This window comes from Cucumis melo, chromosome 11 (genome assembly GCF_025177605.1).
Source record: "Cucumis melo cultivar AY chromosome 11, USDA_Cmelo_AY_1.0, whole genome shotgun sequence".
Taxonomy (NCBI): domain Eukaryota; kingdom Viridiplantae; phylum Streptophyta; class Magnoliopsida; order Cucurbitales; family Cucurbitaceae; genus Cucumis; species Cucumis melo.
Genome location: NC_066867.1, coordinates 18,224,907 through 18,234,366, shown reverse-complemented (window position 1 = coordinate 18,234,366; position 9,460 = coordinate 18,224,907).

Sequence of the window (9,460 nt, the reverse complement as noted above, 5' to 3'; positions counted from 1 at the left end):
TAGCAGAAGCAGGGCAAGCGGTTGAGTTCTCATTATCCTCTGATGGTGGACTTTTATTCGAGAGACGCCTCTGTGTGCCGTCGGATAGTGCGGTTAAGACAGAATTATTATCTGAGGCTCACAGTTCCCCATTTTCCATGCACCCGGGTAGTACGAAGATGTATCAGGATCTGAAGCGGGTTTATTGGTGGCGTAACATGAAGAGGGAAGTAGCAGAATTTGTTAGTAGATGCTTGGTGTGTCAGCAGGTTAAGGCACCAAGGCAGAAACCAGCGGGTTTATTACAACCCTTGAGTATACCGGAATGGAAGTGGGAAAACGTGTCCATGGATTTCATTACGGGACTGCCGAGGACTCTGAGGGGTTTTACAGTGATTTGGGTTGTGGTGGACAGACTTACCAAATCAGCGCACTTCGTTCCGGGTAAATCCACCTATACTTCTAGTAAGTGGGCACAGTTGTACATGTCTGAGATAGTGAGATTACATGGAGTGCCAGTGTCGATTGTTTCTGATAGAGATGCCCGTTTCACTTCCAAATTCTGGAAGGGTTTGCAGACTTCTATGGGCACGAGGTTAGACTTTAGTACAGCTTTCCATCCACAGACTGACGGTCAGACTGAGCGTCTGAACCAAGTTTTAGAGGATATGTTGCGAGCGTGTGCATTGGAATTTCCAGGTAGCTGGGACTCCCACTTACATTTGATGGAATTTGCTTATAATAACAGTTATCAGGCTACTATTGGCATGGCACCATTTGAAGCCCTGTACGGCAAATGTTGTAGATCCCCGGTTTGCTGGGGTGAGGTGGGCGAGCAAAGATTGATGGGTCCTGAGTTAGTTCAGTCTACTAACGAAGCGATACAGAAGATTAGATCACGCATGCATACCGCTCAGAGTAGGCAGAAGAGTTATGCAGATGTGAGGCGGAAGGATCTTGAGTTTGAGGTAGGGGACAAGGTGTTCTTAAAGGTAGCACCTATGAGAGGCGTCGTGCGTTTTGAAAGGAGGGGAAAGCTGAGTCCCCGTTTTGTCGGGCCGTTTGAGATTCTGGAGCGGATTGGCCCTGTAGCTTATCGCTTGGCGTTGCCACCATCACTCTCGACAGTTCATGATGTGTTTCATGTTTCTATGTTGAGGAAGTACGTGTCAGATCCATCCCATGTAGTGGATTACGAGCCACTAGAGATTGATGAAAACTTGAGCTATACTGAACAACCCGTTGAGGTGCTTGCTAGAGAGGTGAAAACGTTGAGGAATAAAGAAATCCCTCTGGTTAAAGTCTTATGGCGGAATCACCGGGTGGAAGAGGCTACATGGGAGCGAGAAGACGACATGAGGTCCCGATATCCCGAACTATTCGAGGAATAAAACTTTCGAGGACGAAAGTTTCCTAAGGAGGGGAGAATGTAACGCCCCAAATTTTCGAGGTAAACTTTTACCGTTTTATGTAATTTTTCGGGAACTTTAAATTTTGGATTTATTTCTGAAATTCTGAAATTAATATTTGTAAATTTATATAATAATAATATAATAGTAATTATATTATTATTATCATTAATGTTTATTATAATCTTTATATATATAATTTGATATTAATATTTTCTTTTATTATTATTATTATAATTTATTATTGTTATTATTACTATTATTTAATATTATTATTATTGTTATTTAACATTATTATTACATTAGTATTAATTAATATTATTATTTATTATATTATTATTATTATCATTATTATTATTATTATTATTATTATTATTATTTATTTAACTTTATATATATATATATATATATATATATTTTTAAAAAAAAAAAAAAAAAAAAAAGAGAAACCCTACTTACCGCGCGCGAGCCCACCACATCCATTTTCTTCGTTTCATCTTCCTCGCGCGCCGCAGCCACCTCTCTATCCTTCCTTCACCCGACGCCGCCACCCACCGACTCCATCTCTTTCTTCTTCGTTTCTGCATCACCGCCGGCTTCTTCGTCTTCAGCTCGCATCTCCATCTCCGTTTCCGTTTCCATCGTCGGCAGCTTCAAATCTCCACCGTCGTCCGCCGCGTCTCCCCATCCATTTCCGATTCCTTCTCGGCCTCACACGACAACGGAGCTGCCGCCGCTCGTCGCCTCTCCACGAAGCAGTCAGCTGCCGTCCTTGTATGTCGTCTGCGAAGCCGCCGCAGCCGTCGTCCGCCGGAGGAGAAATCATTCGAACCGTGGCTGCCGTTTTCGTCCAACCCGACCGAGAACCCGCATTTAACCCGAGACCCGCTTCCAGTCCGAGCCACACACAAATCCGGGTGAGCCGAGCTGAGTAAGCCGAGCCGAGTGAGCTGAGTAAGCCGAGCCGAGTGAGCCGAGTGAGCCGAGCCACGAGCCGAGCCGCGAGCCGAGTGAGCCGAGCCGCGAGCCGAGCCGCGAGCACAGTGAGCCGAGCCGCGAGCCAAGCCGCGAGCCGAGTGAGCCAAGCCACGAGCCGAGCCGCGAGCCGAGTGAGCCGAGCCGCGAGCCGAGTGAGCCGAGCCGCGAGCCGAGTTGATCCGAGCCACAAGCCGAGCTGTGAGCCAAGACCAAGCCGAGCCGAGCCGAGGCCAAGCCGAGCCGAGCCGAGGTAGAGCCAAGCCGAGCCGAGCCGAGGTGGAGCCGAGCCGAGCCGAGCCGAACGCCTTCAAGCCGAGCCGAGCTCTTTGTTTCACCAAGCCACCTAAGCCTTCCTTCCTCCGCTCCGGGTCACGGTGAGTCTTCGGTAAGGATTTTTTTCGATGAATTCCCTAATGTTGCTACATCCGATTAGAGTTTGAATATTGGAATAAGATGTGGCCCTACTTTTCTCCCTTGAAGGTAGTACAGGGTTGACGTTTGAGTTCTCGGGTCTCGCAGTAGGCTTGTTTGGAGGTAGTTTTCCTTTCCTTGGGTAAGTCAACGGATGTCGCTTCTGACCTTTTAAAACGACTTCTACTAAAGTCATCAACTAAAACCTTCGTGTTTCGTTTAGGTGGATCTGTTGAGCGTGGGTTCGATCGAGGGGCATAACCGAATATCAGGTAAGGGTTCTCCTACTACTGGACCTCGGGTCGAGGCCAGAAACGTAGTAATCCACAGGGGATTATACGTTAGTGACTATACTGAATAAGTGTATCTGTGTTGACTGTTAAGCACTGTTATTATGTTTCTGTCTGATGTAACTGAACTGCAACCGCTAATTGTAGATTGAAATTTTAGATTGATGGACGATGATCATGGGATTAGACGGGGAAGGACAGTGAGTTCAGTTGGTTATTTAGCTGTTTGAGTCTTGGGGCTCTTCCATAATGGTATACAAATAGTTGGCGCGTATAGCAACAGAGGGTGTAACGGTTTAAGCTTATACTACCTGGCCAGTAAAGCATTTAGAGAAATTGTAAAATGATTGATGATTGTGGTATGACTGTGGTAGACGATTTAGTATAGACCGAGGGGTAACGGTTAGCTTCATCTATGGGGTAGTGTGCCTTACGGATATGTGCATCCTTCGGGAGCACTAGACTGATATGTGCATCCTTCGGGAGCACTAGACTGATGCGTGCATCCTTCGGGAGCACTAGACTAATATGTGCATCCTTCGGGAGCACTAGACTGATGCGTGCATCCTTCGGGAGCACTAGACTGATGCGTGCATCCTTCGGGAGCACTAGACTGATGCGTGCATCCTTCGGGAGCACTAGACTGATATGTGCATCCTTCGGGAGCACTAGACTGATGTGTGCGTTCTACGGGACCACTAGACTGTTATGTAGGGTACCCCCGAATAGGAAGTTAACTGTTGACCCCTAACGGGCCTAGTAGTGGGTCCCTTACTGGGTATGTTCATACTCACCCTTTTCTCTTCCTTAACTTTTCAGGTAAGGGCACAGCGAGGGGCAGACCGACGAGAGGCAGGAAGGACGCGTGAAGGCCATATGGACGCGTCTGGTTTTCTTATCGCTTCCGCTATGTATTTTGTCAGAATATTTGACTTGTGCTTTTGAACTGATGACTTGAGTTTTTATTTGAGACTTTTTATGATTGATTTAAAATAAGGCCCGAAACCGTCTTTTTTGTAAGATTTCTAATGCTTTTAATGAATCGTAACTGGTCCGTTTTAAATTTTATGTTGAATGGTCGAGTTTTGGTATTTGGTAGTAACCTCAGCTTAGTCTGGAAAGTTGGGTCGTTACAAGCAGCATCTTGCACCTTATGTTTTAGAATCACGTGCTTCTTTCTTTCTTTAAAATGAAGAGTTTGAGAGGAAAAGTTAGGAAACACAAAACCTAATTATTTGAGAGTATAAGTTTTGAATGAAGGGACTGAAAACGAAGAGTTTTTTTGGGCTACTCGCTGACAAGTTAATAAATGCAAATTGATTATTTTACAACACACGAACTAACCATTATGTCCCATAAACCTAAACTCTTCCCATGGTTGCCACGTGGTCTTAATCTCTTCATCCTATACCTATATCACTAGCCTAAACCCTAAACTGTGTCATCATTTTTATTAACCTGACAACACATTTTTTATAGGATTGGTGTAAACGATTATTTAAAAAACTAAAGACCATGTAATAATCTACACAATATTGTAATATATGTTAAACAGTCCATGTGAATTGACCATTTTGCCCCTAAACCTAAATTATCAAATCACTTTTATTAACATGTCAGCGTGTTTTTGTAAACAATAGGTCTAAACTATTGTTGAATTCCTAAATGATCATGTGATGATATACACGATCTTGTAATATATGTTAAACGGACATGTGGTTAAGTCAAAATAATCTTTGAGAATATTTAAATGATCTTGTCATTACATGTAAATGCTAAACTCTAATCTCTAAACTGTAAACAATCTTATCATTACATGTAAACGATCTACTAATAACATTTAAACAATCGTGTTGCTAGACCTAAACGATTCTGTAGTGTACTAAAACGATCGTTTAGTTAAGTAAACAATACAATAATTAGATCTAAATGATCTGCTAATAAAATCAAAAGGATCATGTTAATTAATCTAAAGGATCTTGCCATTACATGTAAGTGATCTACTATTACTTTACAAACTTGTCATTACATGTTAATTTACAAACTTGAAGCTTTACAAATACTATAAATTGTCTCTAAAGCGTGTTTGACATTAGTCGTTTCCATAGCATGTTTGAAGCCTTTGGCTTTTTTCGAGCCCCTCATTTTTTTTTCTTTTCCTTTTTCTTTATTTTTCTTTTGTTTCCTTTTGTTTCCATTTCCTGTTCTGCATCTTCTTCACTACTATCACTATCAATCTCTTCTTTAGTTTCATTATCATCATCAACAACTTGTTTTCCTTTTATCTTCTTTTTATTGTAAACAAAATTTCTTCACTATCAGTATTTGTGTATCTTCTTGATTTTTCTCCCTTTCGAATTTCTCGTCCTCTTTTTCTATTTTCTTTTCTTAAATGACTTGTTGCAAAAAATTATTGGAGTTAATAAGAAGAATAGTGAATAGTAGATAATGATTGTTATTTACTCTTCTTAGATAGACAAAAGTAGTGGAATATCAAAATATTTACATTTTGCTTTGGTCTTTGTTTTGTTTTATTTTTTCTCCTTATATCTTCTTCTTCATCTGATGTGTCATTATCTTCTTCATCTTCAATTTCTTCTTCTTCTTTTCCATCTTTATCTTTATCTTTCTGAATGTAACAAAAAAAGGACAATGTTGTAGAAATGATTGTGCAAGAAAATGTAAACGATCGTGCAAAAATAAGTAAACGATTGCCTAAAATTGTGCAATAAAGTCTAAATGATCGTGCAAACATTTCAATATTCATGTAACATATCTAAACGATCGTGCAACCAATTGTATATGAAAGAAATCAAACTCAGATCAACACTTGTGTTTTTAGTGTTTCTAAATTTGTAATCTTGATACCATCTTCTTCTTCTTCGTCAATCTACAGGTATATAAAGTAAGAATTTAAAAAACATCATATAGATGTCTAGGATTGTGGATCTTATATATACAAATATAGAGGTCTGTCTCTAACTATCACAGATAGACAGATTTATTGTTTGCAAAAGAATTAAACCTATGACAACAGTTGTGTTTTTGGTGTTTCTAAATTTGTAGTTTCTATTGTTTCCAAATTACTTTGCGTTTCAAGAACCATAGTTCCCAACATAGAAAGAAAAAAAAACAAAATTGTTGTTTATTTAGAAGTTAAGCAATTTTGAACAAAACAAAGCAGTAGATAATGAACTAAACACTAACCGTAGAACAATATGTTGTTGCATAGTCGACCATTGTATTAACTTCTTCATCTTCCTTAAGAAGGCCAGGACTATAAGTAGGTGATTTATTTTTTTCCACAACTCAGCGATACACACTTTCTTTCTCTTTTTGTTGTTATGGAACTTTTTTTTTATCATAGCCCAACATTCAAGTTTCTCATAACTAGTATCAACATACTTTTTATTTCTTTTGGGCGTTGCCGTAACAAAATGTGTTGTACTTCTATTTGTTCTTGATTTTTTTTCTAATTTCACTTATTTCATTCAAGATTTTGTTTGTTTGTATTCTTTCTATGTTTCTTTTCATTTCTTTCTTTTTTTTCTATTTCTCTGCCTGTTCTCTTTGTCCTGCTCTCCAATCTCTTTGAAATATTTCAAAATTGTTTGAGACTCTTCTTCTGTTGAGTCTAGTGGCATCATAGAGAACTACAAGTAAAATGATGTTAGATGATTAGTGAAAAAGTAACAACTGTATTGATAAACAATGACGAATTTTTATCATTGTCTATTCCAGATAGACATGGATAAAAATCTATAATTCTTATCTAGATAGACATATATAGAAAATGCTAAGTTTACTTACATTCTCTGATTAAAATATGTTCATGTTTAGAGTTCTCTAGTCACTTGATTCCAAACATTCTCATGTCACGATTGATGACCCTTAAATTTCAAGCTTTCTTCCAAACCCAACATCTAAATTGGAAAGTCTTGGTATTGTCTCAAAAGTCCAATAACTAAAGCTAGAGGAAACCCTTGAAGGTATACAACATCCTTGTCGTTGTATGATGTTTCTTTAAGAATTGATATGTTGGGATATAGGATAATCTTCCCCATGGATAGTCTTTGAAAGTTTCTTCATAATCAAATCTGTCTAGATGTTGGAGATTGATGTGGTTGTATTGTTGATTGGGAATTAGATAGGCTTCTAAGATACATAGATTAATTGATTTTTCTTTCAATGAGTCTTCCTCTTATTGCATAGTGTTTTGAAAGTTCTCTCTATCTCTTCTCGTTATGAAATCTACGTGAGGGAAAATGAAAATTTTCAAACCATTATCTTTTCTTTCTCCTAGATTTAACTCCGGGAAATTGTGCCATTTTAATCCAATGACCAAACAGAATTCTTTCAGCCCAAATTCTGCTATATGTTTATTGGAAGTTGAAAGCAAGAATATTGAACTTTTTTGTATGGCATTGCTTCCTTATTAAGAAATTCAGGAATTGTGTTGGTATTTTGACCATTTTAATGTTGAAGAAGTGGCAAAAAAGGATGTTCATTAAAACTCTATAAAGAATTGTTTGGTTTATTTTTTATTTGATTAGATTCAATATCTCTAAACTGTAGTGCACGATTATTCTAAGATTTTTGTATTCATCTTCCATAATTTTGTCATTTGATTGGTGTTTGACCTGTGAAAAAGATATAATAAATAGTATGTTATAAACCAAGAGCTAGTGCTAACAGATACAGAAGTATAAAGCACTATTCAAATTGATATTGACAAAGATAGACAAATCAGACAAAGATAGGCAAATATAAACAAAGAGAGACAAAGATAAAGGACTATATAGATAGACATTGGCATTCTATTTTGTTAATTCGCTTCTTTTTCTTTCTTAATATGTTTTTCTTCTGTCTTTCCTTTAGATTTCATTGCTTTGCTAGTTGATGTTGTTTGCTTTTTACTCACCATCTATTTATAAAAGAATTTAGGGTTAAGTTACATAGAAAAAGAGTGATTATTAAATTAAATAAAACGAAGATAGATTCAGACCACTTTGTATGGGAGATAGATTGAGATAGATTTGGTTGTGGAACCAAAATATTGAGCAACAAACGGAATGCTAGAAACAAATTTCGAAAGATTGATGGAGAATGGAATGTAAAGAACAAGACGAAGAAGAATTTCATTAGTTTGGTTGAAGAAGTTAAAAGGAAATGAACGATTGAAGAAGAAGATGTCGACGAAAATGATGTGAAGAAGAGAAAAAGTTTGAACAAGAGGTTTCTCCATTTTATAGCCCGTTGATTTGGATGGTATTTTTGTAATTATGGATGATTGGACTTGCCTTCTATTGAGCTTCTAAAAAAAATCATTTATGTTTACATAAACGATCATGTATGCATATCCGGTGATTATTCAAGGTACTCTAAACGATCATTTATATTAAAAGCTTTTTTCGCCATTGTTTAGGGTTTATTATCTAATCGTTTAAATTTGAGCTTTTTTTGCCATCGTTTATACTAGTCTATTTGATCATGTATCAATTGTATTATTGTCTACACGATCGCGTATGATGATCGTTTAGTAAAAGATTACTTGCCTGCGTGTGGTCGATTAATCGCATGCTGATTGGGGTACTTTTGGTATTTCCGTTATAGGTCTATGAGCTTTATCTGTTTTCAAAATTGTTCTATACAGTATAAATATTTTATCGATTTGTTATATTTTTTAAAAAACCCAAAAAATTATCTTTATTCTTTTTCTTAAAAATCAAAATAAAAAACTGCATATGAAGTTTCTTCCTCAATATTTGCTCTTCCTCTTTTATCCTTTATGAAAATGAAGTATTGAATTTCTAACAACTTCACCTCTTCCAACATTGGAGCTAGTCTCCTGAGTTTCTTTCTCCTGCTTTCTTTTTCTTTTAATTTGAAAACTAACTTTTGCCCTAACATGACATTTTTTTAAGAAATAAAATAAATCAAAATATTTAAGAGAATTGTCAAAAATAGCAAATTTGACAAATATTTACAACATAGACCAAAATTTCAGATTCTATTCCTAATAAATATTGATAGATATTGATATGTTTCTATAAGTTACATTGATAAATAGTGATAGAAGTCTATCGGTTTCTATCATTGATAGAATCCAAAATTTTGGTATAGCTTGTAAATATGTTAATTTATTTTGTTATTTTTAAAAATGCCCCAAATATTTATAACATATAGCAAAATTTTGGATTCAATCAATGATAGACACGAATAGATTTCTATCACTGTCTATCAATATTACTCATAGAAGTATATTAGTTTTTATCAATATCTATCATAGATAGAATCCAAAATTTTATTATATTCCGTATATAATTCGTTAAATATGTCATTTTAACAACTCTCTATTTTACATCACATTCTAGTACCAAAGACAATTTTATA